The sequence below is a fragment of the Symphalangus syndactylus genome, chromosome X, assembly GCF_028878055.3.
Source record: "Symphalangus syndactylus isolate Jambi chromosome X, NHGRI_mSymSyn1-v2.1_pri, whole genome shotgun sequence".
In the NCBI taxonomy this organism is placed as follows: domain Eukaryota; kingdom Metazoa; phylum Chordata; class Mammalia; order Primates; family Hylobatidae; genus Symphalangus; species Symphalangus syndactylus.
In genome coordinates this window covers 22,849,238-22,864,031 of record NC_072447.2, presented here as the reverse complement: position 1 = coordinate 22,864,031, position 14,794 = coordinate 22,849,238, and positions in this window count along the sequence as shown.

Sequence of the window (14,794 nt, the reverse complement as noted above, 5' to 3'; positions counted from 1 at the left end):
GTGTGTGTGTGTGTGTGTGTGTGTGTGTGTACGCCCTAGAACATGGAAATACTGCCATCTGGTGTTATATATCTTGAACATTATTCAACTGCCCTTGAGGAAATTTGAAATAAATCTTCAGATTTCTAGCCCTCGGGTTTTGCTAAGTAGGGAAAGCTCTTAGTCTCAGATAAATGTGTTCTTTTGTTTCTCAAAGGAAGAGGATTCTAAATACCGTATATGTTACATTCAATTAATGAATATTTGAATTAAGAATCCAACAAAGCAGTTACAGGATCATTTCTCTTCATACAAAAGGATCCTTCTTTAAGTCTGACACTGCAAAAATGTTTTTGCTTTGATCTCATTGCATGAAAATGTTATTCAGTTAGCCCAATAATTTTGAAATTATTATTTAAAAGCTTTTAATATCATGAATGACTATTTGCATTTGTAAAGTTGGTGTTCAAAATGCTTTTCAGCTACAAGAGACAGAAAAGGGCTGTGGCCTTCAAAAGGGCAGGGATTTATCACCCATGCGTCTGCAGGCCCCTATGGCTAAAGTGGGAATCTGAATTGCCTGAGAGTCCATTTTAAGGGAATTGGATCAACCCTGTACAACCATCATCAGGGCAGTCTGGCACATGCATGATCTTTGGAGTTAGTGTCAGAAATTGAGAAGAAACTTACAGGGAGGAAACAATCTGAAATCCTGATGATGATGATGATGATGATGGTGATGATGATGATGATGGTGATGATGATGGTGATGGTGATGATGGTGATGACAAGGGCTAGAAGAAATCAGTGCCTGTAAATTCCATGCCAATACTCCATTCTGAACACTCCAAATAAATAGGGAACTCAAAGCCTAAGCAACCCATCTGTCCAAATGATTTGAAAATATGCTCCAGGGACAGTGAAAAGATGCATGTTTGAAGCCTGAGTAGGATGGAGAAGGCCAGAAGAGGAGTGGGAGTGTATTGGATTATGGTGGCTTTTTTTTCAGGGCCCCTGACTGCTGCAGTGGGGTGTGCCTTCTACAAAACTTCCCTGCTCTGCTGGTGCTTGTGTTTCTTCTAACAAGGAAAGATTTGTCCAGGGTAGCCTGGAGCGTTACTGAGTGCATGGACCAAGGGATGAGACAGACCTTTGCTGAAACCCCCAGAGTGTACACTTTATTTGCTCTGGGACCTAAGTCACAAAACTTCCTAGTCGAATCCTCTGTTTTTGGATTGTCAGATGAGCACAGTGGAATAAAATGTATATGTTTGCCTTGTAAACTAAATGGGATAAAAAAGGCATCTATATATGTGTTAAAAGAATACTTTCTTTTTCTTTTGAGTTAATAGTAATGTATAAAATCTAATCTTGGTGAGAGTAATAGTGGGTACAAAATTGGCAAAAAAAAAAAAAAAAAAAAAAAAACCCACGGTGTAATTGGCTTGATATTCCACCTGAGGGAGCAGCAAAGCATAAGAGGGGGCTTGGGAGCTAGAAAATTCCTAATTTCCTTAGAGTTGGGCTTCTTCTTGAATGATTCGTACACCACATCCTCATTTTAAAGATAATCCTAATTAACAAGCAATAACAACTAATCAATGATTATTGTTTTAATAAGCGCCTATTATGCTTAATATGTGCTAGATTAGGCAATTTCATGCTGGTTTCCTCTTTTAGTACTGAGAGCCAGGTGGGTGAATAATTCCTTTTCTTAGAAAGGAAGCAATTGAATAAGACATTGAGGTTTTTTTTTTTTTAAAGAGCCTATAAAGTTTATGCAACTTCAAAGTAACAGATCTCACTGGATTCACAGACACAAACTTTTTCAAGTTAATTCTGAAAAGTTAACTAATTGTATTTTTGCAACCAATTATGGAATATACATGAAAAGAAAAATTGTTTTCCTCTCTGTAACGTGTATGTACATTTTTCATGTAACTTGTATATGACTACATCTCCTTATCTAGATATTAGTCTTTCATGTAAGTATATTAGGCTCAGGTAAAGCTACATAGTTTGTTGTTTAAAGAAAGAAAACCTTTAAATTAAGCCATAATTTGCTGATATTATATGCTAGTTTGGCAATTTCGGTAATTTTTTTCCCTCATTTTTCTTTTCATTGTTTGTCAATATTTATATGGATTACCCACCTATGTGTTGCTGCCTCAGTAAATAAGAAAAAAATAATAATTGTAAACTGTTTTTAAGGGAACTATATGGGAAAAATGAGTCACATATCTCAAGTGTAAAGAGAAATTTCTGATGTAAATATCTGTGCCTATTGTCAATACTGATTTTAAAGTCTCCCTGCCCGATATTGGTCACTATAGAAACACCATTTTTTGTCTACTTGTATATAGATATATATATGTGTGTGTGTGTGTGTGTGTGTGTACGCCCTAGAACATGGAAATACTGCCATCTGGTGTTGTATGTCTTATACATTATTCAACTGCCCTTCACAAAATTTGAAATAAATCTTCAGATTTCTAGCCCTTGGGTTTTGTTAAGTAGGGAAAGCTCTTAGTCTCAGATAAATGACCTCTTTTCTTTCTCAAAGGAAGAGGCTTATGAACTGTATATGTTAAATTCACTTAATGAATATTTAAATTAAGAATCCAACAAAGCAGTTACAGGATCATTTCTCTTCGTACAAAAGGATCCTTCTTTAAGTCTGACAATGCAAAAATATTTTTGCTTTGATCTCATTGCATGGAAATGTTATTCAGTTAGCCCGATAATTTTGAAATTATTATTTAAAAGCTTTTAATATCATGAATGACTATTTGGATTTGTAAAGTTGGTGTTCAAAATGCTTTTAGGCTACAAGAGACAGAAAAGGGCTATGACCTTCAAAAGGGAAGGGATTTATCACCCACGTGTCTGCAGGCCCCTGTGGCTAAAGGGGGAACCTTAACTTCCTGAGAGTTCGATTTTAGGGAATTGGATCAGCTCTGTACAACAGTGATATTCAAACATTTTTACCTGAATACTCTCTAAAAGAACCTTGCTAACCTGTGCATCTCCTGGCACATTTTAGTTACAGCTACAATTTTACATCGTAATTTTAACTAGATGGAAAGAATGAAATTTCTAGCATATTATAAATATAAATATTTAAAGACAGAGCTGCAACGTCATGCTTTTAAACCTTTCCAATGTAAGCTAATTATCATAACAGTTTGATACCTGTTATAGTTAATTAAAATCCCTAAAAATGCTCTTCTTTAACAGGGGAGAATTTTCAGTCATTTGTTTTATTCCTTGAAGTTTAATTTCTATTCCGCTCTCCTCAGACAATTTTATCTTAAAGTCATATTATTTGATGTTTGAAAATCTTTTATTGATAACTTATTTTACTTACCTAAAACAAAACTGCATCATATCGTAAATATTTACTTTTCAAAAATTCTTGCAACCACAAGACTCTAAGAGTTCAAAGACTTTCCTGTAGCTTGTGTTATTAATACGTTTATTATTATCGCATAGTTAATCAAAACAACATAAAGATACAGCATTTAAAATATAATTATATATGATTAAAACATAAACATTGATCATTGTTCAAGAAAATTCATTGACATGAATCTCTTAATGGGACCAGTGGAGGTTTCCTCCATTTTTCTATTATTATTTATATAATGGTCTCTCAACTTTGGCACTATTGACACTGGGGACTGGATAATTCCTGTGGGGAGGGGGGACTGGCCTGTGTATTCATTGTAGGATGTTTTGCTGCATTCCTGGATTCTACCACTAGATGTCAGTAGTATATTCCTAGTTGTGGTGACCAAAAGTACCTCCACACTGCCAAAATCTTCCCTGGGAAACAATCTCCCTCCTCATGAGAACCACTATTGACCATCCCTTCAATTTTGAGAACACAAAGATTTGGAAACACTGAATTTCAAAGGGATTTATTACTCATTACTATGACTATTAATTTTACATATTAATCTTTCCCATAGAGGGATTTTTTTATTCCAATAAACACAGGGTTGAGAACAATTGTAATATTGTTGAATTATAATAAGCCTTTCCCAAGATGACATTTTTTAAAATAAAAATCTACTTTATGCATGTTTTTGTCAAAATCTTAGATCTATGTGGAAGGCTTTCCAATATATGGGAAATTTCAAATTAGTCCACTTTTCAATTAGCAAATCAGTCCTCTTTTCAAAGTACTCAGGCCAGGCATGGCTCACGCCTTTAATCTTTGTACTTTGGGAGGCCAAGGGGAGAGGAATCCTTGCTGCCAGGAGTTCGAGATCAGCCTGAGCAACACAGTGAGATTCTGTCTCCACAAAAAAAAAAAAAAAAATTAAAATTAAGAAGTGAGCCAGGCTTGGTGGTGCTGTAGTCCCAGCTTCTCAGGAGGCTGAGGTGGGAGAATTGACTGAGCCTGGGAGGTCGAGGCTGCAGTGAGCTATGATAGCACCACTGCACTCCAACCTGGATGATAGAGTGACAAAACAAAAACAAAAACAAAACAAAGTACTTAACCATATCAGACCTCCTTTTGTCAAAACAGCCAGGCTAAATAGTTCAATTCAAATAAATAAGCTACTATGCCTTTCATAAAACATCATAAGACCTACTGAGAAATAGACTACAATAGACATTTTTATAAGACTGATTACCAAAAGCCATCAAGAGCTAATAAAATGAATCTATCCACTTTTTATTTTAGGCTATATAAACAAGAATAAATCTGTATGTTGTTCCGCATTTTTAAATTTGCAGTATTGTAGTGTGATGTATAAAACCACAAGTTCTTATTAAGCAGGGAATATGATAAATGGCATAATACTCTTTTGGTAAATGTGGGTGTTGGTGTTAGGCTTTTGGGAATAATTAATTAAGGACCATCTATAATAATCAGACTTAACTACAGTAATTCTGTTAGGCGTCATGATCTTACTTTTCCTCTTTGTTGCATAAAAAAAACAAAGAATACAAAACTAAAAGTTAATCAGCCCAGTAGCCCATATAATTTTATGTGCTATTAATGGGAGAATATTAAACATTTCATAAGATGAAATAACATGGGATTGACTATAATTTAAGTATATATAGTGTTATGTGTTTTGGTAAATTAGGTTCCCATTGGCATTGAACAACACATGAAATCCAAAAGAAATCATGTAGAATATTTTTATTCTGCATATTTTAATCCAAAGTAACATGAAGGTCTCGTGGATCCATACATCATCAGTTGCATTTGATCAAATTAGGATTATTAACCCATACTAGTTCAGGGCTTGAAGGTGCTTTGTTTCTATTATTATATGGCTAAAGGTATTCTTCTTCCCAATAAATGACACCATTGGACTGTATGTTGAGACCTGAAAAGAATTATTTACATTGCAATCCATAAGGAAAATGACTTTTCTAGTTCAACATTTCTTCATGTAGCTCTTTTTGCTTTATTACTGGACTCTGGTGAGATGATTGAGGATGACGGAAAAGCTGAGGTTGAGATTTGTGAAGCAAACTCACCATCAGGCTCACTGCTCATATTCTGTACCGTATCTCAATTCAAAAACTCTCGGTCAGGGCCCAAATTCCTCATTTCCGCCTATACCCGTCCCCCAAAACAGGACAGGACCTGTGTACAGAGCCCACATTTTAATTATACTTAGTTTCCAAACCAGGTAGTGCTTTTATATACACTTTCCAGTTTCCAAAATTTGCTGAAATTTCCTCTACTCATGTCTTCCCCATTCTGTTTGTTCCTAGGCATTAATACATTGATTTAATGTTATCATCGTGAACTTCGAAAAGGAGAGGAAATCATATATGTGGTTAGTCCACCACATAAGCAGACCTCTTCATCTTTTTGACTCTCACAATTTAGATGTTATTTAAAAATCTAGTTGATTTCATTCATAACTATCTGCCCTTAACTGCTCTTAGAATAGCTTGAATTTTTATAATCTCACTCACCTACCTAAGCCTTTTCAGTTTCCTAGTTATTCTATGACAGGAGATTGACAGCATTTAATAATTCTTACAATTGTTTCTTCCTTTGAGAGAAAAAAAAAGCTTATCAACAGAGTAAGAAGGTACCAACAAACTCCTTTTAGGTAGGGCTTGCAAACTAGAGCCTGTGGGACAATTCTGGCCCATTTCCTGTTTCTGTAAATAAAGTTTTACTGGGACACTGGCACACACATTCCACTGTGGGTGTCTGTGTCTATGCCTGCTCTCGAGCTACAGTGGCTGAGTTGGGTAGATGTGATAGGCTGTATGTCTGCACAGGTGAAAATGTTTGCTATCTTTCTCTTTACAGAAAACGTTTGCTGAACAGTGCCTTAGATTATCACATAATGTATGTTACCCAACTTGCTGCTGTTGGGTTAGTCTGTGCCGACTTGCATTCATTATTTGTGGGAGATTTCAGATACTACAGTTATGGTTTTAGAGGATGTTTCTGAGTCTAATATGCCTCCCATGCTTTATTTTAGCTATGCACATTAACACATGTCTGGCATATGAGAGTAAGTCTTTTATTTTGCAGCTGATCAAAGGTTTGCTTTGATTAAGGGAATTTTCCACCTACGTGTTCCTTGAGTGAAAATGAGTTGCATTATTGACTTGTATCCTATTTGTATTTTGTTATATTATTCAGGGAATGTAAACAAATATTAATGCATTCTCATCAAATACTTGCTCTTTTATGGACATGTACAATGTTCATATAAGGTTAGCACTGCCAAACTTTTAGCAAATAAAAATACAGGATGCCTATCGTTACAGCTGAATTTCAGATAAACAACAGATACATTTTTAGTGCAATTTTGTCTAATGGAAAAAAATTCAAATTTAATGGGATGTCTTGTGTTTCATCTGCCAAAACTATTTATGATTTACATTTATAATGTGTCTATTTTCTAGGGAAGCAGAGCTCTAGGGACATACTCCAAAGATGACAGGTAAACTTGAAATGAAGAACTGAAAACCCACTTTTATAAATGCATGCCATTGTGTTTACTAATACCAACCTTCGAAGCAACAGATTTGTGCAGACAGTAGTTGACAGAGCGGGAACATCTCCATCTTGAACAAACACCACCATTCTAAGTTCCCCTTGATTAAAAAACCGCCTAAATCCAGCCCTAAAACATCAGCCTAATAGCTAATGTCAGCATAACCAGAAACATTCCAACCCTAAGATAAACCCCTCTCCAACCAGAAACATGCCAACCCCGAGACAGCCTCCCCTCCAACCAGAGACATTCCAACCCCGCAATTAAGTTTTCCTCACATAGAAACATTCCAGACCTACGATAAGCCCCTCCTTCCAAAGCCCTTAAATATCCTCAGTCTGTAAGAGAGAAGGCTCCTGACCAAAATTGGCCAGAAGACCCTCTCAAGTTTATTTCTCTAAAACAAACCTGTCCTTGATTACTAAGTCACATTTCGTGTTTCTTTCCTCTTTCTTTAAAGTAGTTGGCTCCTTATTGGAAAAGAATTATGCTGTAACCTAGATTGATTAAATATTACACACACTGAGGCAAAACAAGGAAAGGACCCATGGTCTAAAGGCAGGAGATTAACATTGAACCTGGCATCAAGTAAGAGTTGAATAAATATTTGTTGAAGGTGTCTGAACAGCAGATACCCATGGAAGGAAAAACAATAGATGTAGGTGTATGCTGAAATTGCCACAAAGTAAAACGAAGAGCTATGTTGCAGCTACGCTAGTTCATGCACACTTTTGCTGTATAACTAGCCCCATCTAGTTTTTGTTCTCCCCTTTCTAATCTTTCGTGTTCCTAACCATGAGTGTCCAACACAGTTTCTTACCAGGCCATTCTCCAAGAAATATTAAGGGGGGGGGAAAGATTTTATCATCCAAGTATTTAAGAAAATAGATTTTTTACATTAAAAAATGTAAATTATACTGGGCCAACTGAGGAATGCAGTGTGGCCCGGGTGCGGTGGTTCAAGCCTGTAATCCCAGCACTTTGGGAGGCCAACGCAGGTGGATCACTTGAGGTCAGGAGTTCGAGACCAGCCTGAACAACATGCTGAAATCTTGTCTCTACTAAAACTACAAAAATTAGCCGGGCGTGGTAGTGGGCGCCTGTAATCCCAGCTACTCCGGAGGCTGAGGCACGAGAATCTCTTGAAACCGGGAGGCGGAGGTTGCAGTGAGCTGAGATTGCACCACTGCACTCCAGCCTGGGTGACAAAGGGAGAATCTGTCTCAAAAAAAAAAAAAAAAAATGCAGTGTGTTGGAGAGGTTAAGTACTTGGATTCCAGAGCTGACCACCTGGACACAAATCCCAGCCCCATTCCTTGTTAGCTGTGGGTTCTTTATCAACCTGTGCCTCCGTTTCCCTTATGTAAATTAGTTTTAATAATAGAGCTTGCAATGTGCAAGATAAATCAATGATTTTGCATACACACATAAACAAACAGAAGCAGTCCTTAATTAGTAAGATTCTAATACTCCTGAATTTCAGTTACCCCAGTTTAGTCAAATAACATCAGTCTCCTTACAGCACACTTCAAGTTTCAGTTACCATGTTATGTTAACTGTAAGGAATTGCACACAAGACAAACTTTGCTGCTAGCTCTTCCATCCACACATCACTGCATTAAAAACGATGTGCATCATGATCACATATCCGTTTGTGCAAAGACAGCAAAGCATGTGGTTGTGTTGCCTCCTTATCTCCCATGAAAAACACACACACAACATTTAACAAAGCAGGGTTTCAACAGAGGGATTTGGCTAACAAAGCAAAGAAATGAAGAGTGGTAAAGCTAGAATCAAACATAAAGGAGTCGTTGAAGAAATAGCTGACTGTGGGAGTATTGCCATCATTTGAGAGACTCTGTCAACAGAAATGACGTGGCTGTGGGGAAAAGGATCGAGATGTCCCAGAGGAAGCGATGCTGGCAAAAACTCTCACACTAAAGAAACTCTCAAATATATCCTGATATATCAGCACAAAGAATTAAATTTCGAAGGCGAATCAAACAGAAAAGAATGCGACAATCTGCTAAGGCATAGAAAAGATGCTCTCTCTGTAAACCTTCCATTTGGTGGCTAAACCCTTCTCACATGTAATTGGTAAAAAAAACTCCTTTTGATTCGACCTTCCTCTTTGCTCTCACATCTCCATCTCCACAGACACTGCTACAGTCCAGACCTCCAGTGTTTCCCTGTGAGAGTGAATTTTGATCTATATGGTCTCCCAGCCTCTAGTCTCATCCTGTTTCATCTGACGGTCCCCACTGCTGCAGAAAGTAGCAGTTGCCAATATCATGGGGGGATTGATATTAACACATTGAATATCCAGCACAGAGTAGATACTCAAGAAGTTAGTTGATCTTTCTCCCTGCAGGCGAATATTGTTTCTCTTATTGCCTCCCAGCGTTTTGATGACCATCGTGATGTGGCAAACCTTCTAGAAGATGTCGCATCACCTTCCTAGAAAGTACCTCTTTACTTCTTTCCCATATGTAAAATCTTTCAGTTACTCTCCATTATCTAGAGCAAGGTTGCTCACCCTAGCACTGTCGACATTTGGGACAGAGTCTTTGCTGTAGCGACTTTGTACAGTGTAGGATGCTTAGTGGATCCCTGGTCTCCACCTGCCAGATGCCAGTAGCCTGTCCCCTTCCCCAGTTGTAACAGCAAAAACTAGACCTTGCCAAAATCCCAGGGAGGGGGCACAAAGTTGCCCCTGACTGAGAATCACTGACCTGCAAAAATAAAACCTATATTATCTCTTGGCTTATAATATACCCCAAGCTATTGTACCCAAATATCTTCAGCTTTATCTCCTAAAACTATAACTCACACAGACCCTGAAATCTCTTATAGTTCTACAAAAAATTTACTTTTTCCAAGTATACCCCACCTTCGATGACTCCCAGACTAAAGTGCCCCATTTTTCTACTTTTTGTCCCCATTTTCTACTGGAATACCTTTTTGTCCTTATCCTTCCAAACTAACCTCAGATAATTTCTCCTGTTGTAAAATCTTCCCTATTAACACCATAAATAATTTGTCCTTCTTCCTTATGGATCCTACATCACTCACTATCTATTGTAGCACTTTTCACTGTAATATCTTCTTTTCACAAATGTTTTAACCTGACCACTACTGCCACCTACTTACAACTTTTTGAGTTTAGAAAAGAGATTCTATATACTTAGCATGTAGTACAATGCCCAAAACATACTAGGAGTCTTGACAGCTATTAGATAGACGAATAAGGGAATGACTGAATGATTGAATGAATGAGATCACATCCTTCTCTCCCCGGCATGGAAATATGTTGCATGTTCTGCATGCAGCGTGAGTTGCTGGCTTCATGTCAAGAGGGAATCCCCCTTTAAGAAGAGGATCTGAGCTGCTGTTCTCCGTGTTATCTGAAATCCCACCTCTTCCTGAAACTTGCTCTATTGAGACTTGAGTTTCAACTTGATGCTAGAGAAAGTTGTTAAAATTTATTTTTTTAATTCATTGATGGTTGCATCTCTAATGTCCCAGTCATAAAAATAATCTTATATTTAACAAATCCCACTTATAAATATTTTGTGTGGGGCTCTGCTTAGCATCTTGATGTAAAATTTGTACCTAAGTCTATTTTGGCAAACATCAAATTAAACTTGTAAGTATAAAGGAAATCAGAGTGTCCTTGACCTCCCAAGGCTTAGATGATCAGCAGTTTTTAAATGACATTCCTTGAAAGCGAACTTTGACTTTTTAAGCACTGGGCACGAGGCTGTAATCAAAGGCACTGATGATATTTAGATGATTTAGAAGAGCACAAGCTGATCTGCCATCATTCAGCTTGCAGGATACATTTATCTTCTGTAAGTAGTATGAAACACCTTTGTTTTTGTATTTATTCTATTCCTTTAGAAAATTATAGGTTTTGTCTTGTTATGTTGCCTACAGCCAAAAGAAACAATTATGGAATTTGCAATTACAGGAAGCAGGTCATTAAAGCGGGTCGGGTTGGTTTTATTAAGGCTCTGCTTTATTTCTATTGGAACAATTTTATGCACACAACAGCATATCAAATAGAATGCACCAGAGGATGATTTTAGGAACTTAGTTAAAAGCCCTCTCAGGATTTTGCATACATTTTAAATAATACTCAGCTAAACACATAATCACATGTTTCTCATATACTTTCAAAAATCCCATATGGTTAGAAATTGCTGCCAGATTTCCCTGTTTTGATAAACAGAATGACATTTAATTAAACAGTCCTGAAAAATACCTTCTTTCTTGACTTCATACTCAGACAAGTTAATACAGTCCCCATTTCAGATGATGAAATGACACATTGCCTGCTCCTATTCCAGTTTTCTGCCTCAAATGTCTTCCTGGAGAGACTCCATGTATGCCAGCCTTCTCAAGGACTTAAGAGTATTAAACCAAGGTTAGATGGTAGCTAGTGTTCTTTGATCTCACTGTACACGTTGTTATTCATTTTTTTCTTCTTCTTTTCTTTTCTTTCTTTTTTTTTAGATATGGCGGTCTCACTATGTTGGCCAGGTTGGTCTTGAACTCCTGACCTCAAGCAATCCTCCCACCTCAGCCTCCAAAGTGTTAGGATTACAGGTGTGAGTCACCACACCTGGCCTGGTTGGTACTGATTTTTGAAAAGTGATTTGTTACTTGTTGTCCGTGAAACTTGGTGTGTTCTAAATAGGTTGCTTATTTCACTACATGACATTCCATATATTTACCATCAATTCCAATTAATAGGAATTCCAATAGAATGACTGAAACAAATTGAGTAGAACAATTACTAACCCCTTTAGACATTATTATGTTAGATTGAACTATTTTATACACTGGCTCTATCTATGGGTCATTGCATCTGGCTATTTAGATGGCAAGGAAATGTAATTGAACTAAAAATCTCAGTCATTGAGAAACAGGCTGTTTTTGTTTTGCTTTTTACCTGGTGGCTGGCTCCTCATCTTTGAGATTTGCTCTGACAGCTCTGAAGCTTGGGTAATATACAACAATACAAACAAAGTAAGGAAATAATTAGGTTGTATGATATTAATACATTCCCATCCTGAAAACCACAGTTTTAAAATATTCCTATTGTTTCCCCTGTCCTCTGCTCATTTGACAGTTACCAGGAGCTTTGGGCAGAGGGGGAGAGAAGTGCATATGTTGTCACCTGCCACTCTGCTGCCTCCATAGCCCATGTTAGGAATTAGCATGGTGTAGATTAAGTACAACTACACAATAGTCATCAATTCCCAATGTTATCGATACATTAGAAAGGGGCTTTGATTTCCAATTAAGTACTGAATAATTGAAAGAAAAATGTGTTGTTGCAGGTTGTTGAGAAACACCTCTACCTCCATTTATCCTTTCATTAAGAAACAGGGATAAAAAATATTGCGATATCAGGATATCTAGAATTTGGAAGATGTGGAATCATCCTGCTGAGTCCAAGGGCAATCCAGAAAATAAGCTGTGATTCAGACTCTGGTGTGCCCCGTGGATGCCATGGGTCATCCAGGAGCCTTGTATACCTGGATGATGAGGAGCCACCTGGGGGGAATTCATTCTAAGGTAAAAAAATGTCATCCTGGCATAGTGACTTTGACCCAGTTCAAAAGCTCGGGTTGTTGAAGAGGAGCCGAATTTTAGAAATGGTGTGTTTACAATGAGTGCTGTTTTTCCCAGATTTTCCATCCATAAGGATCTGAACTTTTTAGGAAGAGAGAGAGAGAACTCAGAATAAGAGCTGAATGAGCCACTCATTGAGAGTGCAGTAGTAGATTAGCTCAGCAGGTCTGTGTTGTCCAAACCCTGCACTTTCCAAAGAAAGGTCTGTTCTTTGACAGCCTTCCAGGAGATAACCTCTAAACTCTTGGAATATCCTGCCTGATCATAACGTGTTTCTTTACCTGGAGCTTTGAGTCATGCTAGACAGTTAATGCTGATGATTTATAGTGGGGGCTTTGGGCCACCTGTATCAGTCTTGACCTCTGGAGGGGCTGGTGACTAATTTCGGTCATGCAGACAGTCTGCCATGCCTTCATGCTCCCAAAACCACACGGGATGTCAGGCTTGGGGGAGCTCCCTGGGCAGCAATGTTCTCTGCAGGTTTCCTCACATCACTGCTGGGAGAATTAAACATCATTTGGTTCCATTTCCCAGCTGCTGAAAAACTGTAACGTTGGGGATAAATTAATAATTCAGCTTAAATCAAAAGGAAGAATCTTGATTGTCTAGATTTTGTAGAATTTTTTTAAAATGTTGAGGGAAGAAGGGAAGACCAACTATGTAGAAAAGGCAGCCTTTATTATGAACACACAACTCTTTAAAACAAGTGAAGTAACACCCATGTAGAATAAAAGCAAAGAAAAAAGAAACAATTCAGATAATCATCACATAAGAACACTTATATGTCTTATTTTATCTTATCTCACCTTATCTTATCTTACCCCATCTTATCTTATCTTACCATCTTATCTTATCTTATCTTGTCGAGACAGAGTCTTGTTGTGTCACCCAGGCTGGAGGGCCGTGGTGCGATCTTGGCTCACTGCAACCTCCGTCTCCTGGGTTCAAACGATTCTCGCGCCTCAGCCACCCAAGTATCTGGGATTACAGGCGTGTTGCCATCCAATTTTTTTTGTAATTTTGGTAGAGACGGGGTTTCACCATGTTGGCCAGGGTGGTGTCGAACTCCTGGCCTCCAGTCCGTCTCAGCCTCCTAAGGTGCTGAGATTACAGGCATGAGCCACTGCACCCAGCCACTTACATGAAACATCTGACTGCATTGCTGAATTCAAAATATCTGAATATGTTACACAGAAAAATGTTTTGAAAATCTAATGAAAATTAATAACGAAATAGAATATTCTACTTACAGTCATTGTTGACTTATCTTAATAATTTGTTTGTTTTGTAATGTGACAAAATAGATCTATATCGTTCATCTTGTCAAAAATATTTATGTGCAGAACTGTATTTTAAAACAAGCAAGTACAAAAGAGAAATAAAGTACACGAATATTTTATTACCTCTCAAAATAGCCTGACTTGAAAAGACCATCACTCCATGGCCAATGGATCTACTTGATCCTGAAATAACCGAGAGTGGGGTGTATCTGTTACTATCAGCAGGTCAACCTTACAGCAACAAGAAGAAAGGCCTTTGACAACCTGAGGGTCACTCCTGGGATTTCTATGGCCAACTTAAGTGGCAAGAACTAGCAGGAAACTAGTTGACTTTTTTTGAAGAAAGAAACGACAAAAGTTTCTCAATCAGTACCTTTTAGTCATCATTTCTTGGAAACAACTATACATCATACAGTTGATGCCTTTAAAAACACGACTTTGGGTATGGGCTCAGTGGCTCATGCCTGTAATCCCAGCACTTTGGGAGGCTGAGGCAGGTGGATCACTTTGATGTCAGGAGTTCCAGACCAGCCTGGCCAACATGACGAAACCCCGTCTCTACTAAAAATACAAAAATTAGCCGAGAATGGTGGCACACACCTGTAATCCCAGCTCCTTGGGAGGCTGAGGTGGGAGAATCGCTTGAACTCGAGAGGTGGAGGTTGCAGTGAGCCAAGATCATGCCACTGCACTCCAGCCTGGGCAACAGAGAGAGACTCTGTTTCCAAAACAAACAAACAAGCAAGCAAAAAACACAAAAGCACAATCCATTGATAAAAAGGGTGCAGCTGGACGTGTTGGAAACACACAGGGCATGGGAGGGAGCCTGGGCTCCACCTGCAAGGCGAAGGCCATTCTAGCCAAAGGGGCAGGGGTGGCTGGAACGAGCTCGGGGTGAGGTCC